We start from the raw sequence: 20123 nt of genomic DNA, 5'->3' as shown, positions 1-20123 counted from the left end.
CCCCTCTCCTCGAACTCCCTCCGCCCTGTACGATCACCGCGCGCCCGCGTCGTTTCGCCACTCGGCTCGTTGCTTCCCGTCCGAGTCCGCACGCACGCAACCCCCCCTCGCGTGCACCCTGGCCGTGCCCACCGTGCCTCACCGCACGCCGCCCCTGCACACACGCGCGCGCGTGTGCCGCTGCGCCTAGACCACGACACAGCCTCGCCGCGCCCGGGCTCACCGCCTGCCCGCGCGCACTCGCCCCGCGCCACCGCTGCTCGCGCACATGGCCACCCCCGGCCCTCCCTTGACGCGCTCACCGCGCCCGCGCCACGGCTCGACGGCGCGCGCCCACGCCCCATCGCTGTGTTGCTGCGCTGCTGCGTTGCCGCTGTGCGCGTCCCCCTGCTGCTGGTGCGCCGCCGCGCCCCGGTTCCCATGCTGCTGCTCCTCTGCCGACCGCGAGCTCGCTCGTCGCCGGCCCCGCACTCCGTCTCCCCACGCCGGCCGGCCACCGCGGTCGCCTTAGCCACTGGCCTCGCCTCGCCGCACTCCGTGCGGGTGAGCGCTCGCCCCGGCGCCCGTCGCCCTCCTGCCCGCTAACCCGCTAAGGCCCCCCGAGGCCTATGACAAGGGGGCCCCATCCCCCAGAACGTTTTATATAAAAAAAGAATAAAAATAATAATAAATAAAATTATTAATTAATTAAATAAATTAATTGTGTTTAATTAACCTAATGACTAATTAAACTAATTAACTACTGTTAATTAACATAACTAATCAATTAGTTTACAGACAATGACATGTGGGTCCCACTGGACCCACCTGTCTGTTTGACTGGTCAACCGACCAGTTGACCTGCTGACATCACTCTGATGTCATGCCTGCGTCATCAATCACTGTTCTGGATAATGTTGAATTAAAATATTTAAATTAGTCCTAAAAATGATTTAAATCTTTTAAAATTAATATAAAATAAATCATAGCTCAGATGAAAATACTTTCTACATGAAAGTTGCTCAGAACGACGAGACGAATCCGGATATGCAGCCCGTTCGTACGCCACGCATCCCTAGCATAGCGAACACGCAACTTTCCCCCTCCGGTTCGTCTGTCCGAAAACGCGAAACACCGGGGATAATTTCCCGGATGTTTTCCCCCTTCACCGGTACCACCTCGTACCGCGTTAGGGCACACCTAGCATCACGCTTTGTCATGTCATGCATCGTCATGCATTTGTTTGCATTATATTTATTGTTTCTTCCCCCTCTTCTCTCGCTAGACACCGAGACCGACGCCGCTGCTACCCAGTACGACTACGGTGTTGACGACCACTCTCTCTTGCCAGAGCAACCTGGCAAGCCCCCCCCCCCTGATCACCAGATATCGCCTACTCTTCTCTATACTACTTGCATTATAGTGTAGCATGTTACTGCTTTCCGTTAATCCTATTCTGATGCATAGCCTGTCATTGTTGTTACAACTGTTGATACCTTAACTACAATCCTAAATGCTTAGTATAGGATGCTAGTGTTCCATCAGTGGCCCTACACTCTTGTCTGTCTGCCATGCTATACTACTGGGCCGTGATCACTTCGGGAGGTGATCACGGGCATATACTATATACTTTACACTGTTACATTACCGGTGATACTGTTTGGAGATGGGGGTTGTAGGGGCAGGTGGCTCCGTCCCGGTAGAGGTGGGCCTGGGTTCCCGACGGCCCCCGACTGTTACTTTGAGGCGGAGCGACAGGGCAGGTTGAGACCACCTAGGAGAGAGGTGGGCCTGGCCCTGGTCGGCGTTCGCAGATACTTAACACGTTTAACGAGATCTTGGTATTTGATCTGAGTCTGGCTACTGGCCTATACGCACTAACCATCTACGCGGGGACAGTTATGGGCACTCGACGTCGTGGTATCAGCCGAAGCCTTCGTGACGTCAGCAACGGAGCGGCGCGCGCTGGATTGGACTGGAACGCCTACTAGGCTAGGTCTGCTTCCGGCCGCCCACGCAACGTGCAGGTGTGCTAAGGGCGATGGGCCCAGACCCCTGGGCACTTAGGTTTAGACCGGCGTGCTGACCTCCCTGTTGGTCTAGGTGGGGCTGCGACGTGTTGATCTTCCGAGGCAGGGCATGACCCAGAAAAATGTGTCCGGCCAAATGGGATCGAGCGTGTTGGGTTATGTGGTGCACCCCTGCAGGGAAGTTAATCTATTCGAATAGCCGTGATCTTCGGTAACAGGACGACTTGGAGTTGTACCTTGACCTTATGACAACTAGAACCGGATACTTAATAAAACACACCCTTCCAAGTGCCAGATACAACCGGTGATCGCTCTCTCACAGGGCGACGAGGGGAGGATCATCGGTTAGGATTATGCTACGTGATGATACTTGGAGGACTTCAGTCTACTCTCTTCTACATGCTGCAAGACGGAGGCTGCCAGAAGCGTAGTCTTCGAAAGGACTAGCTATCCCCCTCTTATTCCGGCATTCTGCAGTTTAGTCCACATATGATAGCCTTATTCCAGTTGATACCAATGCATACATATGTAGTGTAGCTCCTTGCTTGCAAGTACTTTGGATGAGTACTCACGGTTGCTTTCTCCCTCTTTTCCCCCTATCCCTTCTACCTAGTTGTTGCAACCAGATGTTGGAGCCCAGGAGCCAGACGCCACCTTCGACGACGACTCCTACTACACCGGAGGTGCCTACTACTACGTGCTGCCCGCTGACGACGACCAGGAATAGTTTAGGAGGATCCCAGGCAGGAGGCCTGCGCCTCTTTCGATCTGTATCCCAGTTTGTGCTAGCCTTCTTAAGGCAAACTTGTTTAACTTATGTCTGTACTCAGATATTGTTGCTTCCGCTGACTCGTCTATGATCGAGCTCTTGTATTCGAGCCTTCGAGGTCCCTGGCTTGTAATATGATGCTTGTATGACTTATTTTTTTTGTAGAGTTGTGTTGTGATATCTTTCCGTGAGTCCCTGATCTTGATCGTATACGTTTGCGTGTATGATTAGTGTACGGTCAAACCGGGGGCGCCACATCCAAGCAACGCTGTCGCCAGGGGTGGCTGCAGCCATGGTCTAGTGCCGGAGGTAGCGGCCATGGCCTGGCGTCAGAGGTAGCGGCCATGGCAGGAGCGGGGGAATATGTGTGGTTGATGATGATTGGGAAGAGATAAGGAGGAGTGGGGCCTGCGCGAGAGGTGATGTAATCGGTTGGATCAGATTTGATCCCACGTCCCGCTTGCAAACATTACCCCATTAAAATACTGTAATAGAATAATAAATGATTAGAATTGATGGCGCAAAATATTGTCAGATCTGTCGGTAAGGGTCCAAGGGCGTATGTGCTACTCTAATAATATAAAGGGAGGAGTGCTTTTGCCCGTTTGTTACGAAATTGCCCCATAGTTACAAAATATTACCCACTAATGCCACCCATAAGTGGCAAAAACCATTTCGCACAAGGGAATAACCTTGCCTGGGCGAGCCCATGCAGTAGGGACTCCTATACGGCGCTCAGCGGGCTGAGAGAAGACACAACGCGCCCGTTTAGGCCAGCCCATGTGTAGTCAACCTGTTTTTATAATATGTTTTCATTTTTCTTTTTGATGAAAAACAACGACAAGCCGGTCACGCGGGCAAATATGGGTTGGCGCGTTGGGCGCATTGCCGACACAAAAATCAAAAACAGGGCGGACGCTGAGCAGGCGGCCGTTCGAAATGGACACAAAACGAACAAAGCGTGTGTCCGTTTTGGTCACCGTGTTGCAGTTGCTCTTAGGGTATCTTTATTTGCATAAAAATGGTGGGTGATAGGTGCTGGTCTTGGGCCGGCCGCCCCGCAGCCATCTGATTTGGTTGATGGGTACCGTCTGATGCCCGTTGTCTTCGTCAATGCATGCATACGAAGGACCCCCTGCATCTCGTTGTCCCTTTTGTCTTGTCGTCCGCACACGTTCTCTCATTGCCGTCCCCTCGTCGGCCGTCCTTAGCCTGTTGTCATAGTCACTGTCCTCGCTTGCAGCATTGCCGGTTGTAGCAATTTGTGATGTTGGTTGAAGCATTGTGGCGGTCGTGCGATGTAGCAATTTATGACACCGGTTGTAGCATGTTGCAAAAAACACGACATCGTTTGTAACCGAGTGAGATGTCGGCTGTAGCAAATTATGACACCGGTTGTAGCATGTAACAAAAATCTGCAACGTCTGTGGTGTTGCTCGGAGTACCGCCGCCGTACTCGCAGCTCGCGGTCACCATGCTCGCTATCCATGATGGCAGCTCTCCCAAACACCTGTTCTAGCTCTGTCCGTCCATATTCCAGCATCCCGTCGCCATCTGGTTGATGCATGCTCCGATGTTGACGACGTAGCTTGCCATTCCCGGGTGACCAGCGAGGATGCAAAATCACGCGGTCCCATCATTCCTGGCGCCAACGACCTTCGCAACTGCATCAGGCACGGGGCATGCTTGTCTGAGCAACAGTGTCGCCAGGGGTAGCCGCAGCCATGGTCTGGCACCGGAGGTAGCAGCCATGGCCTGGCGCCGGAGGTAGTGGCCATGGCCGGAGCGGAGGAAGATGTGTGGTTGACGGTGATTGGGGAGAGATAAGGAGAAGTGGGCCTGCGCGAAAGGCAATGTAATCGGTTGGATCGGGTTTGACCACACGCCCCGCGCGCGACCGACGCAAAACTCGACAGGTTGGTCGGGTACAAACATTACCCCATAAAAATATTGTAATAGAATAATAAACGATTAGAATTGATGGTGCAAAATACTGTCAGATCCCTCGGTAGAGGTCCAAGGGCGCGTATGTGCTAGTCTAATATAATAATAAAGGAAGGAGTGCTTTTGCCCGTCTTGTTGGAAATATGCCCTAGAGGCAATAATAAATTGATTATTATTATATTTCCTTGTTCATGACAATCGTTTATTATCCATGCTATAATTGTATTGATAGGAAACTCAGATACATGTGTGGATACATAGACAACACCATGTCCCTAGTAAGCCTCTAGTTGACTAGCTCGTTGATCAATAGATGGTTACGGTTTCCTGACCATGGACATTGGATGTCGTTGACAACGGGATCACATCATTAGGAGAATGATGTGATGGACAAGACCCAATCCTAAGCCTAGCACAAAGATCATGTAGTTCGTATGCTAAAGCTTTTCTAATGTCAAGTATCATTTCCTTAGACCATGAGATTGTGCAACTCCCGGATACCGTAGGAGTGCTTTGGGTGTATCAAACGTCACAACGTAACTGGGTGACTATAAAGGTGCACTACAGGTATCTCCGAAAGTGTCTGTTGGGTTGGCACGAATCGAGACTGGGATTTGTCACTCCGTGTAAACGGAGAAGTATCTCTGGGCCCACTCGGTAGGACATCATCATAATGTGCACAATGTGATCAAGGAGTTGATCACGGGATGATGTGTTACGGAACGAGTAAAGAGACTTGCCGGTAACGAGATTGAACAAGGTATCAGGATACCGACGATCGAATCTCGGGCAAGTGTCGTACCGCTAGACAAAGGGAATTGTATACGGGATTGATTAAGTCCTTGACATCGTGGTTCATCCGATGAGATCATCGTGGAACATGTGGGAGCCAACATGGGTATCCAGATCCCGCTGTTGGTTATTGACCGGAGAACGTCTCGGTCATGTCTGCATGTCTCCCGAACCCGTAGGGTCTACACACTTAAGGTTCGATGACGCTAGGGTTATAAAGGAAGCTTGTATGTGGTTACCGAATGTTGTTCGGAGTCCCGGATGAGATCCCGGACGTCACGAGGAGTTCCGGAATGGTCCGGAGGTAAAGATTTATATATGGGAAGTCCTGTTTTGGTCACCGGAAGAGTTTTGGGGTTTATCGGTAACGTACCGGGACCACCGGGAGGGTCCCGGGGGTCCACCAAGTGGGGCCACCAGCCCCGGGGGGCCACATGGGCTGTAGGGAGTGTTCCTTGGCCTACATGGGCCAAGGGCACCAGCCCCACTAAGGCCCATGCGCCTAAGAGATGGAGAGGGGGCAAACCCTAATGGGATATGGGCCTTAGGGCCCATATTGGTGCGCCTCCCTCTCCCATCCCCTCTTGGCCGCCCCCCTTGCTCCCCATCTAGGGCTGCCGCCCCCCCTAGGGGTGGGAACCCTAGAGGGGGCGCAGCCCCTCCCCTTCCCCTATATATATGAGGCCTAGGGCTGCCCATAACACACGTGATTCGATCTCTCGTTGGTGCAGCCCTGCATCTCTCTCTCCCTCCTCTTCTGTGGTGCTTGGCGAAGCCCTGCAGGATTGCCACACTCCTCCATCACCACCACGCCGTTGTGCTGCTGCTGGATGGAGTCTTCCTCAACCTCTCCCTCTCTCCTTGCTGGATCAAGGCGTGGGAGACGTCACCGGGCTGTACGTGTGTTGAACGCGGAGGTGCCGTGCGTTCGGCACTTGGTCATCGGTGATTTGAATCACGACGAGTACGACTCCATCAACCCCGTTCACTTGAACGCTTCCGCTTAGCGATCTACAAGGGTATGTAGATGCACTCTCCTTCCCCTCGTTGCTGGTCTCTCCATAGATAGATCTTGGTGACTCATAGGAAAATTTTGAATTTCTGCTACGTTCCCCAACAGTGGCATCATGAGCTAGGTCTATCCGTAGTTTCTATGCACGACTAGAACACAAAGTAGTTGTGGGCGTCGATTTTGTCAATTTACTTCCCGTTACTAGTCTTATCTTGATTCGGCGGCATCGTGGGATGAAGCGGCCCGGACCGACCTTACACGTACTCTTACGTGAGACAGGTTCCACTGACTGACATGCACTAGTTGCATAAGGTGGCTAGCGGGTGTCTGTCTCTCCCACTTTAGTCGGATCGGATTTGATGAAAAGGGTCCTTATGAAGGGTAAATAGAAATTGGCATATCACGTTATGGTTTTGGCGTAGGTAAGAAACGTTCTTGCTAAGAAACCTATAGCAGCCACGTAAAAATTGGTAACAACAATTAGAGGACGTCTAACTTGTTTTTGCAGCATATGCCATGTGATGTGATATGGCCAAAAGGATGTGATGAATGATATATGTGATGTATGAGATTGATCATGTTCTTGTAATAGGAATCACGACTTGCATGTCGAGGAGTATGACAACCGGCGGGAGCCATAGGAGTTGTCTTAATTTATTTATGACCTGCGTGTCAACATAAACGTCATGTAATTACTTTACTTTAATGCTAAAACGTTAGCCATAGTAGTAGAAGTAATAGATTGGCGAGACAACTTCATGAAGACACGATGATGGAGATCATGATGATGGAGATCATGGTGTCATGCCGGTGACGATGATGATCATGGCCCCGAAGATGAGATGATCATGGAGCCCCAAGATGGAGACAAAGGAGCTATATGATATTGGCCATATCATGTCACTACTATTTGATTGCATGTGATGTTTATCATGTTTATACATCTTATTTTGCTTAGAACGACGGTAGTAAATAAGATGATCCCTTACAACAATTTCAAGAAGTGTTCTCCCCTAACTGTGCACCGTTGCGACAGTTCGTGTTTCGAAGCACCACGTGATGATCGGGTGTTAGATTCTAACGTTCACATACAACGGGTGTAAGACAGATTTACACACGCGAAACACTTAGGTTGACTTGACGAGCCTAGCATGTGTACAGACATGGCCTCGGAACACAAGAGACCAAAAGGTCGAGCATGAGTCGTATGGTAGATACGATCAACATGAAGATGTTCACCGATGTTGACTAGTCCGTCTCAGGTGATGATCGGACACGGCCTAGTTGACTCGGATCATGTAATCACTTAGATGACTAGAGGGATGTCTATCTGAGTGGGAGTTCATAAGATGAACTTAATTATCCTGAACATATTCAAAAGGATTTCGCAAATTATGTCGTAGCTCACGCTTCAGTTCTACTGTTTAGATATGTTCCTAGAGAAAATTTAGTTGAAAGTTGATAGTAGCAATTATGCGGACTAGGTCCTGTAACTGAGGATTGTCCTCATTGCTTCTTAGAAGGCTTATGTCCTTAATGCACCGCTCAGTGTGCTGAACCTCGAACGTTGTCTGTGGATGTGTGAACATCTGACATACACATTTTGATAACTACGTGATAGTTCAGTTAAACGGTTTAGAGTTGAGGCACCGAAGACGTTTTTGAAACGTCGCGAAACATATGAGATGTTTTGAGGGCTGAAATTGGGATTTCAGGCTCGTGCCCACGTCAAGAGGTATAAGACCTCCGACGATTTTCTTAGCCTGCAAACTAAGGGAGAAAAGCTCAATTGTTGAGCTTGTGCTCAGATTGTCTGAGTACAACAATCATTTGAATCAAGTGGGAGTTGATCTTCCAGATAAGATAGTGATGTTTCTCCGAAGTCATTACCACCAAGCTGCTAGAGCTTCGTGATGAACTATAATGTATCAGGGACATATATGATGATCCTTGAGATATTCGCGATGTTTGACACCGCGAAAGTAGAAATCAAGAAGGAGCATCAATTGTTGATGGTTAGTGAAACCACTAGTTTCAAGAAGGGCAAGGGCAAGAAGGGATACTTCATGACACGGCAATTCAGCTGCTGCTCTAGTGAAGAAACCCAAGGTTGAACCCAAACCCGAGACTAAGTGCTTCTGTAATAAGGGGAACAACCACTGGAGCAGAATTACCCTAGATACTTGGTAGATGGAAGGCTGGCAAGGTCGATAGAAGTATATTGGATATACATTGTGTTGATGTGTACTTTACTAGTACTCCTAGTAGCACCAGGGTATTAGATACCGGTTCGGTTGCTAAGTGTTAGTAACTCGAAATAAAAGCTACGGAATAAACGGAGACTAGCTAAAGGTGAGCTGATGATATGTGTTGGAAGTGTTTCCAATGTTGATATAATCAAATATCGTACGCTCCTTCTACCATCGAGATTGGTGTTTGTGTTGAGCATAGACATGATTGGATTATGTCTATCGCAATACGGTTATTCATTTAAGGAGAATAATGGTTACTCTGTTTATTTGAATAATACCTTCAATGGTCTTACACCTAAAATGAATGGTTTATTGAATCTCGATCGTAGTGATACACATGTTCATGCCAAAAGATAGTAATGATAGTACCACCTACTTGTGGCACAGCCACGTAAGTCATATCGGTATAAAACGCATGAAGAAGCTCCATGTTGATGGATCTTTGGACTCACTCATTTTTGAAAAGTTTGAGACATGCGAACCATGTCTATTGGTGTGTATGCATGAAGAAACTCCATGCAAATGGACCGTTTGGACTCACTTGATTTTGAATCACTTGAGGCATGCAAATCATACCACATGGGCAAGATGACTGAAAGCCTCGGTTTCAGTAAAATGGAACTAGAAAGCAAATTGTTGGAAGTAATACATTTTGATGTGTGCAGTCCAATGAGTGCTGAGGCATGTAGTGGATATCGTTATGTTCTTTCTTCACAGATGATTTGAGTAGATGTTGAGTACATTTACTTGATGAATCACGAGTCTGAATTATTGAAAGGTTCAAGTAATTTCAGTGTGAAGTTGAAAGATCGTCGTGACAAGAGGATAAAAGATCTATGATATGATCATAGAGATGAATATCTGAATTATGAGTTTGGCACAAAATTAAGACATTGTGGAAATTGTTTCACAACTAATACAGCCTGGAACACCATAGTGTGATGGTGTGTCCGAACATCATAACTGCACCTATTGGATATGATGCATACCATGATGTCTCTTATCGAATTACCACAATAGTTTATGGGTTAGGCATTAGAGACAACCACATTCACTTTAAATAGGGCACCACGTAATTCCGATGAGATGACACCGTATGAACTATGGTTTAGAGAAACCTAAGCTGTCATTTCTTAAAAGTTTGGGGCTGCGACGCTTATGTGGAAAAGTTTCAGGCCGATAAGCTCGAACCCAAAGCGGATAAATGCATCTTCATAGGACAACCCAAAAACAGTTGGGTATACCTCCTGTCTCAGATCCGAAAGCAATAAAGGATTGTTTCTAGAATCGGGTCCTTTCTCGAGGAAAAGTTTCTCTCGAAAGAATTGAGTGGGAGGATGGTGGAGACTTGATGAGGTTATTGAACCGTCACTTCAACTAGTGTATAGCAGGGCACAAAGAGTTGTTCCTGTGGCACCTACACCAATTGAAGTGGAAGCTTATGATATTGATCATGAGACTTCGGATCAAGTCACTCCCAAACCTCATGGGATGACAAGGATGCGTACTACTTCAGAGTGGTACGTAATCCTGTCTTGGAAGTCATGTTGCTAGACAACAATGAACCTACGAGCTATGGAGAAGCGATGGTGGGCCTGGATTCCGATAAATGGCTTGAGGCCATATAATCCGAGAGAGGATCCATGTATGAAAACAAAGTGTAGACTTTGGAAGAACTACTTGATGGTCGTAAGGCTGTTGAGTGTAGATGGATTTTAAAAGGAAGACGGACAATGATGGTAAATGTCACCATTAAGAAAGCTCGACTTGTCGTTAAGATGTTTTCTGACAAGTTCAAGGAGTTGACTACGGTGAGATTTTCTCACTCGTAGCGATGCTAAGAGTCTGTTGGAATTATATTAGCAGTCACTGCATTATTTATGAAATCTTGCAGATAGGATGTCAAAACATTGTTTCCTCGACGATTTTCTTGAGGAAAGGTTGTATGTGATACAACGAAAGGTTTTGTCAATCCTGAAAGATGCTAATAAGTATGCAAAGCTCCAGCAATCCTTCTGAGGACTGGAGTAAGCATCTCGGAGTTGGAATGTATGCTTTGATGAGATGATCAAAGATTTGGGTGTATACAAAGTTTATGAGAAACTTGTATTTCCAAAGAAGTGAGTGGGAGCACTATAGAATTTCTGATGAATATATGTTGTTGACATATTGTTGATCAGAAATGACGTAGAATTTCTGGAAAGCATATAGGGTTATTTGGAAAGTGTTTTTCAATGGAAAGCCTGGATTAAGCTACTTGAGCATTGAGCATCAAGATCTATAAGGATAGATCAAAACGCTTAATGGAACTTTCAAATGAGCACATACCTTGACATGATCTTGAAGGTGTTCAAGATGGATCAGTCAAAGAAGGAGTTCTTGCCTGAGTTGTAAGGTATGAAGTTAAGACTTAAAGCTCGACCACGGCAGAATAGAGAGAAAGGACGAAGGTCGTCCCCTATGCTTAAGACATAGGCTCTACAGTATGCTATGCTGTGTGCCGCACCTGAAGTGTGCCTTGCCATGAGTCAGTCAAGGGGTACAAGAGTGATCTAGAACGGATCACCAGATAGCGGTCTAAATTATCCTTAGAGGAATAAGGATATGTTTCTCGGTTATGGAGGTGATAAAGAGTTCGTCGTAAAGGTTACGCGATGCAAACTTACACTAATCCAGATTTATTCTGAATAGTAAAATGGATTAGTATAGTAGAACGTTATTGGAAAGCTCCAAATAGAACCTGGTAGCTGCATCTAGGAGATGACATAGAGATTGTGAAGCACACACGGATCTGAAAGATTCAGACCCGTTGACTAAAACCTCTCTCACAAGCAACATGATCAAACCCAGAACTCTTTGGGTGTTAGTCACATGGCTATGTGACCTGTGAGTATTAATCACATGGCGGTGTGAACTAGATTATTGACTCTAGTGCAAGTGGGAGACTGTTGGAAATATGCCCTAGAGGCAATAATAAATTGATTATTATTATATTTCTTGTTCATGATAATCGTTTATTATCCATGCTATAATTGTATTGATAGGAAACTCAGATACATGTGTGGATACATAGACAACACCATGTCCCTAGTAAGCCTCTAGTTGACTAGCTCGTTGATCAATAGATGGTTACGGTTTCCTGACCATGGACATTGGATGTCGTTGATAACGGGATCACATCATTAGGAGAATGATGTGATGGACAAGACCCAATCCTAAGCCTAGCACAAAGATCGTGTAGTTCGTATGCTAAAGCTTTTCTAATGTCAAGTATCATTTCCTTAGACCATGAGATTGTGCAACTCCCGGATACCGTAGGAGTGCTTTAGGTGTGCCAAACGTCACAACGTAACTGGGTGGCTATAAAGGTACACTACAGGTATCTCCGAAAGTGGGTTGGCACGAATCGAGACTGGGTTTGTCACTCCGTGTAAACGGAGAGGTATCTCTGGGCCCACTCGGTAGGACATCATCATAATGTGCACAATGTGATCAAGGAGTTGATCACGGATGATGTGTTACGGAACGAGTAAAGAGACTTGCCAGTAACGAGATTGAACAAGGTATCAGGATACCGACGATCGAATCTCGGGCAAGTATCGTACCGCTAGACAAAGGGAATTGAATACGGGATTGATTAAGTCCTTGACATCGTGGTTCATCCGATGAGATCATCGTGGAACATGTGGGAGCCAACATGGGTATCCAGATCCCGCTGTTGGTTATTGACCGGAGATCGTCTCGGTCATGTCTGCATGTCTCCCGAACCCGTAGGGTCTACACACTTAAGGTTCGATGACGCTAGGGTTATAAAGGAAGTTTGTACGTGGTAACCGAATATTGTTCGGAGTCCCGGATGAGATCCCGGACGTCACGAGGAGTTCCGGAATGGTCCGGAGGTAAAGATTTATATATGGGAAGTCCTGTTTTGGTCACCGGAAGAGTTTCGGGGTTTATCGGTAACGTACCGGGACCACCGGGAGGGTCCCGGGGGTCCACCAAGTGGGGCCACCAGCCCGGAGGCTTGCGTGGGCACAGTGGTGAGGGACCAGCCCCTACATGGGCAGGGCACCAGCCCCACTAAGGCCCATGCGCCTAAGAGATGGAAAGGGGGCAAACCCTAAGGGATATGGGCCTTAGGCCCATATTGGTGCGCCTCCCTCTCCCATCCCCTCTTGGCCGCCCCCCTTACTCCCCATCTAGGGCTGCCGCCCCCCCTAGGGGTGGAACCCTAGAGGGGCGCAGCCCCTTCCCCTTCCCCTATATATATGAGGCCTAGGGGCTGCCATAACACACACGTGATTCATCTCTCGTTGGTGCAGCCCTGCATCTCTCTCTCCCTCCTCTTCTGTGGTGCTTGGCGAAGCCCTGCAGGATTGCCACGCTCCTCCATCACCACCACGCCGTTGTGCTGCCTGCTGGATGGAGTCTTCCTCAACCTCTCCCTCTCTCCTTGCTGGATCAAGGCGTGGGAGACGTCACCGGGCTGTACGTGTGTTGAACGCGGAGGTGCCGTGCGTTCGGCACTTGGTCATCGGTGATTTGAATCACGACGAGTACGACTCCATCAACCCCGTTCACTTGAACGCTTCCGCTTAGCGATCTACAAGGGTATGTAGATGCACTCTCCTTCCCCTCGTTGCTAGTCTCTCCATAGATAGATCTTGGTGACACGTAGGAAAATTTTGAATTTCTGCTACGTTTCCCAACACGTGTGTCACGAAATTGCCCTCAAAGTTGCATAATATTACCACCGATGCCACCCATAAGTGACAAAAAAAAGTTTCGCACAAGGGAACAACCTTGCTTGGGCCAGGCCACGCAGTAGGGACTCCTATACGGCGCTTAGCGGGCTGGGAGACGGTGGAGCGCGCCCGTTTAGACCGGTCCATGTGGGGGGGGGGGGCATTTTTATAATATGTTATTTCATTTGCATTTATGTTTCGTTCTACTTTAAATAAATTGTGATTTCAAAAAAGTCCCAAAATATAATTGTTTTTGAGACTTTCGAAATTCAATAAATAACAAAATGTTTATGGATTCAAACAATGTTTTTAATTTTGTTTAAATCTTCGTGATTTCGAAAAAACATTTGTGAAATAAAAAAATGTTCATGATTTAGAAAAAAAATTGTGCATTAAAAAATGTTAATGAAGTTGAACAAAATGTCTGCCAATTTAACAAGTGTTCATGAATTTTGAAAAATGTCCTAAGAATTCGAAAACTGTTTGTGAGTTACAAATAAGTTTATTGATTCATAAAAATATCCACTGATTCAAAAAATCATAATGCATTTCAAAACACGTTCATTAAATATATAAAAAACCTTCATGAATTTCAAATATTGTTCCGGCAATTCCAAAAAATGTTTGTTGATTCTAAAAGAGTTTGCTGATTCGAAAACAAATGCTTAATTATTATTTTTGCAAACAGGATAAAATGTTCATGAATTCAAAACATATTTGCAAAATCATAAAAATGTTGACGATTTTAAATATGTGAACGAGCTTAAAAAATATTTTCGCTGCTATCTCGCTGGAGGCGATCGTACCCGTGTGGGTGGGCTTGTTTTTTGTGGTGCGCTAGGCTGGTTGGGCTTTCCTCAGTTGGTCCGATGAAGAGAGACCCATTTTTCGTTTTCTGCCGCCACTGCAGGGGAAACAGAGCCCGGCCGCGTCTCGGGAAAGGGAACAACAGAGTTTTCGTTTGGAGCTCGTCCTCGGGTCGGATTCGGATGGATCGTTCCCTTTTTTTCTTCTAACGGGGAGAGAGCGGAACGGGAAACGTTAGAAGACATACAGCCTCTCTTCTCCCCCTCCGAAACCCAGCGGCGGCGCATCGAAACTCGTCCGGCATCCGATTAAATCTCGCTGCCTGCCGCGAATTCCGGTCAGCTACTTCGAAGGTACGTAATGATGCCAACTGTTCCTCCACACAGGCGGCCCTGTTTGAACCCTCAAGTTAGAGTTAGTTTTAGTTAGTTGGGGCTCAAATAACCCAATAGTATTCAAACATGATGGGTTAGTTTGGGTTAGTTGGATCTAATCCACCTAAAAAACTAGCCCACACTAAAGGAGTTTATTTGAGTTAGTTCTTTTGGGCCCATTCGAATAAATAGTAAAAAAAAAGTTACCCCTCCCATCCAAACAGGGTCCAAAGTAGTCAAATGATTGAGAAAGAAGATGTATTATCAATCTAACCCTACCATCCAAACAGCTCTTTGGTTAGAGTTAGTTTAGGGTTAGTTCAAGGTTAGAATCTAACTCTAACCTCTAACTGGGTTAGAGTATCCAAACAGGGCCACACGTGTATATATAGTCTCTGCTAGTAATCCATTGATGTGCGTGTTCATGCTCGACGAAGTAGATTGCTACGGACGGGTTTCTTGATTCCGTGTCTCCTGCTGTTGGATTCCTTCTAGCTCTTGCCGCCAGCATGTGTCCTCTTTTACATACGTACTAGTCATCTTTCTTGCCTGATTAAACCAATCCTACATTGATTCACCAACCAGCCCTCAAAGTGAAGCTGCGATGTCGACAGTGCTTACTGTGGCGGCTGTTGCGGCGCTAGGGGAGACCGACCAGGTGGTGACCCCGTGGGAGGTGGCCGGCACGGCACAAAGGAGGAGTCAACTACGATAAGTTGGTGGACCAATTTGGGTGCCAACGCATCGACGCCGCGCTCGTCGACCGCATCACGCGCCTTACATCCAGACCGCCGCATCGCTTCCTCCGCCGTGGGATCTTCTTTGCCCATCGGTACGTAAAACTCTATTACATTTCCCCTCGATTTCAACGTGATTGTTTTCTTTATCCGATGATGAGTTCTGTTGTTTAGTTTATTGAGTTGCTGCTGGTGAGTTTTGTTGTTTCTTTACTTATTATTATTCAGCGATTTGAACCAGATATTGGACCTGTACGAGCAGGGGGGAAAGTTCTACCTCTACACGGGAAGGGGACCCTCCTCGGAGTCACTGCACCTTGGCCACCTTGTCCCCTTCATGTTCACAAAGTAATTATTAAGCATTCCTAGCTACTAATTTGTTTCTCTGATATCTTGTTTATATGTTTGTTGCATTACACGCTAAAAGTGTTGTGGGCCTGTGAAGTATATGTATATGGGCAGTTATCTGCAAAACAAATAATCTTCTTTCGGGGATCCTTGTGTTAATTGATGACTATGGCTTCTTCATTGACCACAAGATGGCTCTCCGTTTTGGATTCTAAAATGTTAAGTCTACATGGTTAATAGGCGGAGCAATTCATGGTATAAAATATGTGCAAGGTTCCTTACAGGATAGGGAACTTGAGAGTTTCAAACGTTTGTTGCACCCTTGAGTTGCTGCAGGAAATAACATCCCTTCATAATTCCGTCATCTATTCTGATATGGATAATTGATGTTTATTAATCTTAGTGGTCGATGTTTGGCAGGTACTTGCAGGATGCCTTCAAGGTGCCTGTAGTGATACAGTTAACCGATGACGAGAAGTTCCTCTGGAAGGACTTGTCTATTGCGGAATCTAAGCGGCTTGCCCGTGAAAATGCCAAAGACATCATAGCTTGCGGGTTTGACGTTGAAAGAACTTTCATTTTCTCAGATTTTCAATATGTTGGAGGGTAAGTTTACTGGTGTTAATTGTTGGTCTTAATTATGTTTATTTTTATTGTCAGTAGTAACTTAAATGCCTATGCTATTGCTGCATTTTTTTGTCCTATATACTAATGACCTCTATCTGGCAGTCCCTTCTATGAAAATATGATGCAAGTTGCAAAGCGTGTGACATTTAATACTGTAAGAACTTTGCAATCAAGACCAGTATTTTTGTTCAAGACTACTGCTTTATTTGTTTACTCAATATTATCATAATAATACTCTTGTGGTTTTGAATAATAGCTTAGAGGCACTTTCGGATTTACTCCAGAAGATCACATAGGAAAGTGTTGCTTTCCTCCTGTGCAAGCTGCTCCATCATTTGCTTCGTCATTTCCCCATTTCTTTGGGGTTAATGACCAGCCGCGGTGCCTTATTCCATGTGCAATAGACCAGGTAAGAACATATCTCTGGTATGATGACCTTTGTTTACTGCATAGTTTGTATCTTCTTTCTAACTTACTTACAGGAAACATAAAATACACAATTATATTCCGGCCATTTTCATGAAGATATTTCCATTTAAAGATTGAAGTGTGTCCTACCTATACGTTTGAAATTCCTTTTTTCTAAACGTTTTTTTAAGATAGAAAACATTCCTTGGTATTGTTGCATCAGCTATGCTCAGCAACATTTTTTAATTATTGGTGGCGAGGGGTGGAGCATCGGTGGTGGCTAGGGGTAGCTGTAGTGTCGGCGTGTGAGTGGGAGGGTGGTGGCTTGCAAGCAGGAAAGCAGAGATCAGCCTTTGTTGCGAGGGCCTCTACGGCTCGGAGTCGGTATGAGAGGAAGAGGTTGGTGGAGCAGGAAAGCAGGGACCAAGCAAAACAACAATGGTGCTGGAGTCTCAGCATGTGAGTAGGAGGGTGATGGCTTGAGAGCAGGAAAGCAGAGATTAGCAGTTGTCGCGAGGGCAGCAGTGTCTCGGTATGAGAATGGAGAGGTCGGTGGAGCAGGAAAGCAGGGCGCAAGCAGCTATTACAAGGGATAGCAGGCAGAGGCGGCACATGGTGGAATGAGGAACAACACTGGTGTTGTGGTTAATTGCTACCAAGTACATAAGGTGAATGGGCCCCAGTGCATAGAAGCTCCTACACAAGGTGGGGTCTCGGAAGGGATTATAGGAACGTAGACTTATCCCTGCAAAGTGCAATGCAGAGAGGTTGGTTTGAACCTAGGACCTCTTGGCACAAGTGGGGATGACTTAACCACTGCACTAGGCTAGCCCTTAACTAGATGGTCCCCCACTTGAAAAAAAAACAGCCGGGAGTTTTTTCTTCCTCATAGCTTGCCTCTCTGGCATGTTTTCTCTGAAACATATGTGCTAGACGTATACCTATATGGTTGTTGTATTTTGAAAATTTTCCTTTCCCTTAGTCACATGTTCGGTAGACCAAGGGCAAATATATATTGTTGTTACAATCTTAATCAAAGTATTGGCATAAAAAAATATCTGCATGTTGGCATTACAACATATCTGACAGCAGTAAAGTAAATTTTTTGGCTCCCGACTTTTTGCTGTTCGAGTAATCGATTTGTACATATGGATTCAAATTATACAAAAAATATTCTGTGAACTATTGTAATATAGACATATCTGGAATTTTCATTACTGTACATATGTATGTTTAGTATGCAGGTTTACTTTACCTTCTGATTTATTTATATCTAATTTATGCAGGATCCTTATTTTAGATTGACTCGTGATGTTGCTCCTAAAATGGGTTATCCGAAACCTTCACTTATTGAATCAAAGTTTTTCCCTGCTCTTCAGGTACGTTTGGAATGCCATGGATTTAGGACTGAATAGAGCAGACCCAGTTAATAGCATTTAGTTAGGCTAACTCGCTGAGAGTTTTCTTTTTGTCTTTCATTATGGGTTTGGTTTATTTCCCTTTTACAGGGGGAGTGTGGTAAAATGTCTGCCAGTGACCCGACTAGTGCAGTATATCTGACAGATAAACCTAAAGTAATTAAAGAAAAGGTTTGTCCTGAGCTTTTGTTTTGAATCGCATGCTATAGTTAGGCCATTTAATTACGTTGAAAATGTCATTGCTTTGAGACAAGCACCTTGTAATTCTATTATTTCAATGGCTTGTGATTTATTTCTACTGTTTTACAGATTAGGAAATATGCTTTCTCTGGTGGCCAGTCCACCACGGAGCTCCAAAGGAAATATGGAGCAAACCTCGATGTAAGCCATTTCCTTGGTTATTCATGAGCACTTGTTAATGAGTAGTAAACTAGTATGCCAAAATCATGCACCATAATTAATTATATAACTGTAACTCACAAGTTAGATTATTGATTTCCAATTAATTATTGTATTCTTACGAATTACAAAATCGATCATGTAATAGTTATTTTGTTTCATAAGTTAGATTATTTGATTATTGTATCCAATTAATCAATCAACGGTGTTTCGGTCAATTATTATATTTCTTACGGAATACAAAACCTGTTGTGTAATTGTCATTTGTCTTCCAGGTTGATGTCTGTATCAAATATTTAAATTTCTTCCTTGAAGATGACGCTGAGTTTGAGCACATAAAGAAGGTAATATTATACACTGCTGCGTAGAAAAACTTTGCACAACGCACTTGCATTGAAACCTAAGTTGCCCTTACACTATGAAACTCGTTGTATCACCAGGAATACAAAGTTGGGAATATGCTAACAGGCGAATTGAAAGACCGTGTCGTTGGCGTTCTATCGAAGATAGCATTAGCACATCAGAATGCTAGAGCTCAAGTGACCGAGGAGGTATGCAATTTGGTTCTTAGTCTTTGTTTACAATTTGGTTCGTAGTCTTTTTTTAAAGATGGTGCACACATGGTTGTCTCTTAAAATGTTGTATTGCATCATTCTAACCACATTTGGAATAAACACTTAATGTTTGCTTCATCAATACAAATTTCCTCAATAAATTCTATTTTGTGCAGATGGTTGATGCATACATGTCTGCTAGTCCTCGTCCCAATATGTTTGGGACCCATTCTGATTATGTGAAATCGTAAAAGGTTTATGCTTTATTTAAGGGGCAGCGCTATTGCTTCCCATCAGACTATTCGTGAGCCCTACGATATATCTGATCTGACGTGGCTGCTGGCCCCTTAAAACGAGCCTGGGCTTCCACGTACAAAACCACCTTAAACAGCTTCCGCAAATCACATACTAATCTGGGCCACTAATTACCTGAGATAATTTGGTGAGATGCATTCTTGTTCCTTGGATTTAGAAGCAATTTGCGGCATGCTTTCTTTTTATTTTTTAGTTAGAAGCAATCTGCGGCATGTGTAACCTGGTGTTTTTAAGGGAAATGTGGCATGATATTTTGTTTCAGAAGCATCACGATATTTCATCGGTCGACTAGAGAATTGCTTCGAACTGGCTTTGTTAAGAAATAAAATTATTTGACATGTTATAGAAGCATCACGATCTTGCTTCCTCGACTAGGCAACTAGAGAATTGCTTTGCACATGTTTCAGAAGCATCACAATCTTGTTTTCATTGGCAGAGACTTGCTTACAGGAAATATTATTTTGCTTCCATCAAAAAGAAAAACTTTGTTTAGGAAGCAAATATTGTTTCCATTATTATTATTTATAAGCAAATACTCCCTCTGTAAATTAATATAAGAGTGTTTAGATCACTAAAATAGTGATCTAACGCTCTTATAAGTTTACAGAGGGAG

At 45.3% G+C, this 20123-nt stretch overlaps 1 pseudogene; it reads left to right on the top strand.

Annotated features, from left to right (window-relative positions):
* Positions 1 to 268: 268 nt before the first annotated feature.
* LOC125554501 lies at positions 269 to 19446 on the top strand (annotated as a pseudogene).
* Positions 19447 to 20123: the final 677 nt, after the last annotated feature.

Source organism: Triticum urartu, chromosome 4, assembly GCF_003073215.2.
Source record: "Triticum urartu cultivar G1812 chromosome 4, Tu2.1, whole genome shotgun sequence".
Classification (NCBI taxonomy): Eukaryota; Viridiplantae; Streptophyta; class Magnoliopsida; order Poales; family Poaceae; genus Triticum; species Triticum urartu.
Note: the sequence above shows the minus strand (reverse complement) of the source record. Positions and strands in the feature narration are given on the sequence as shown.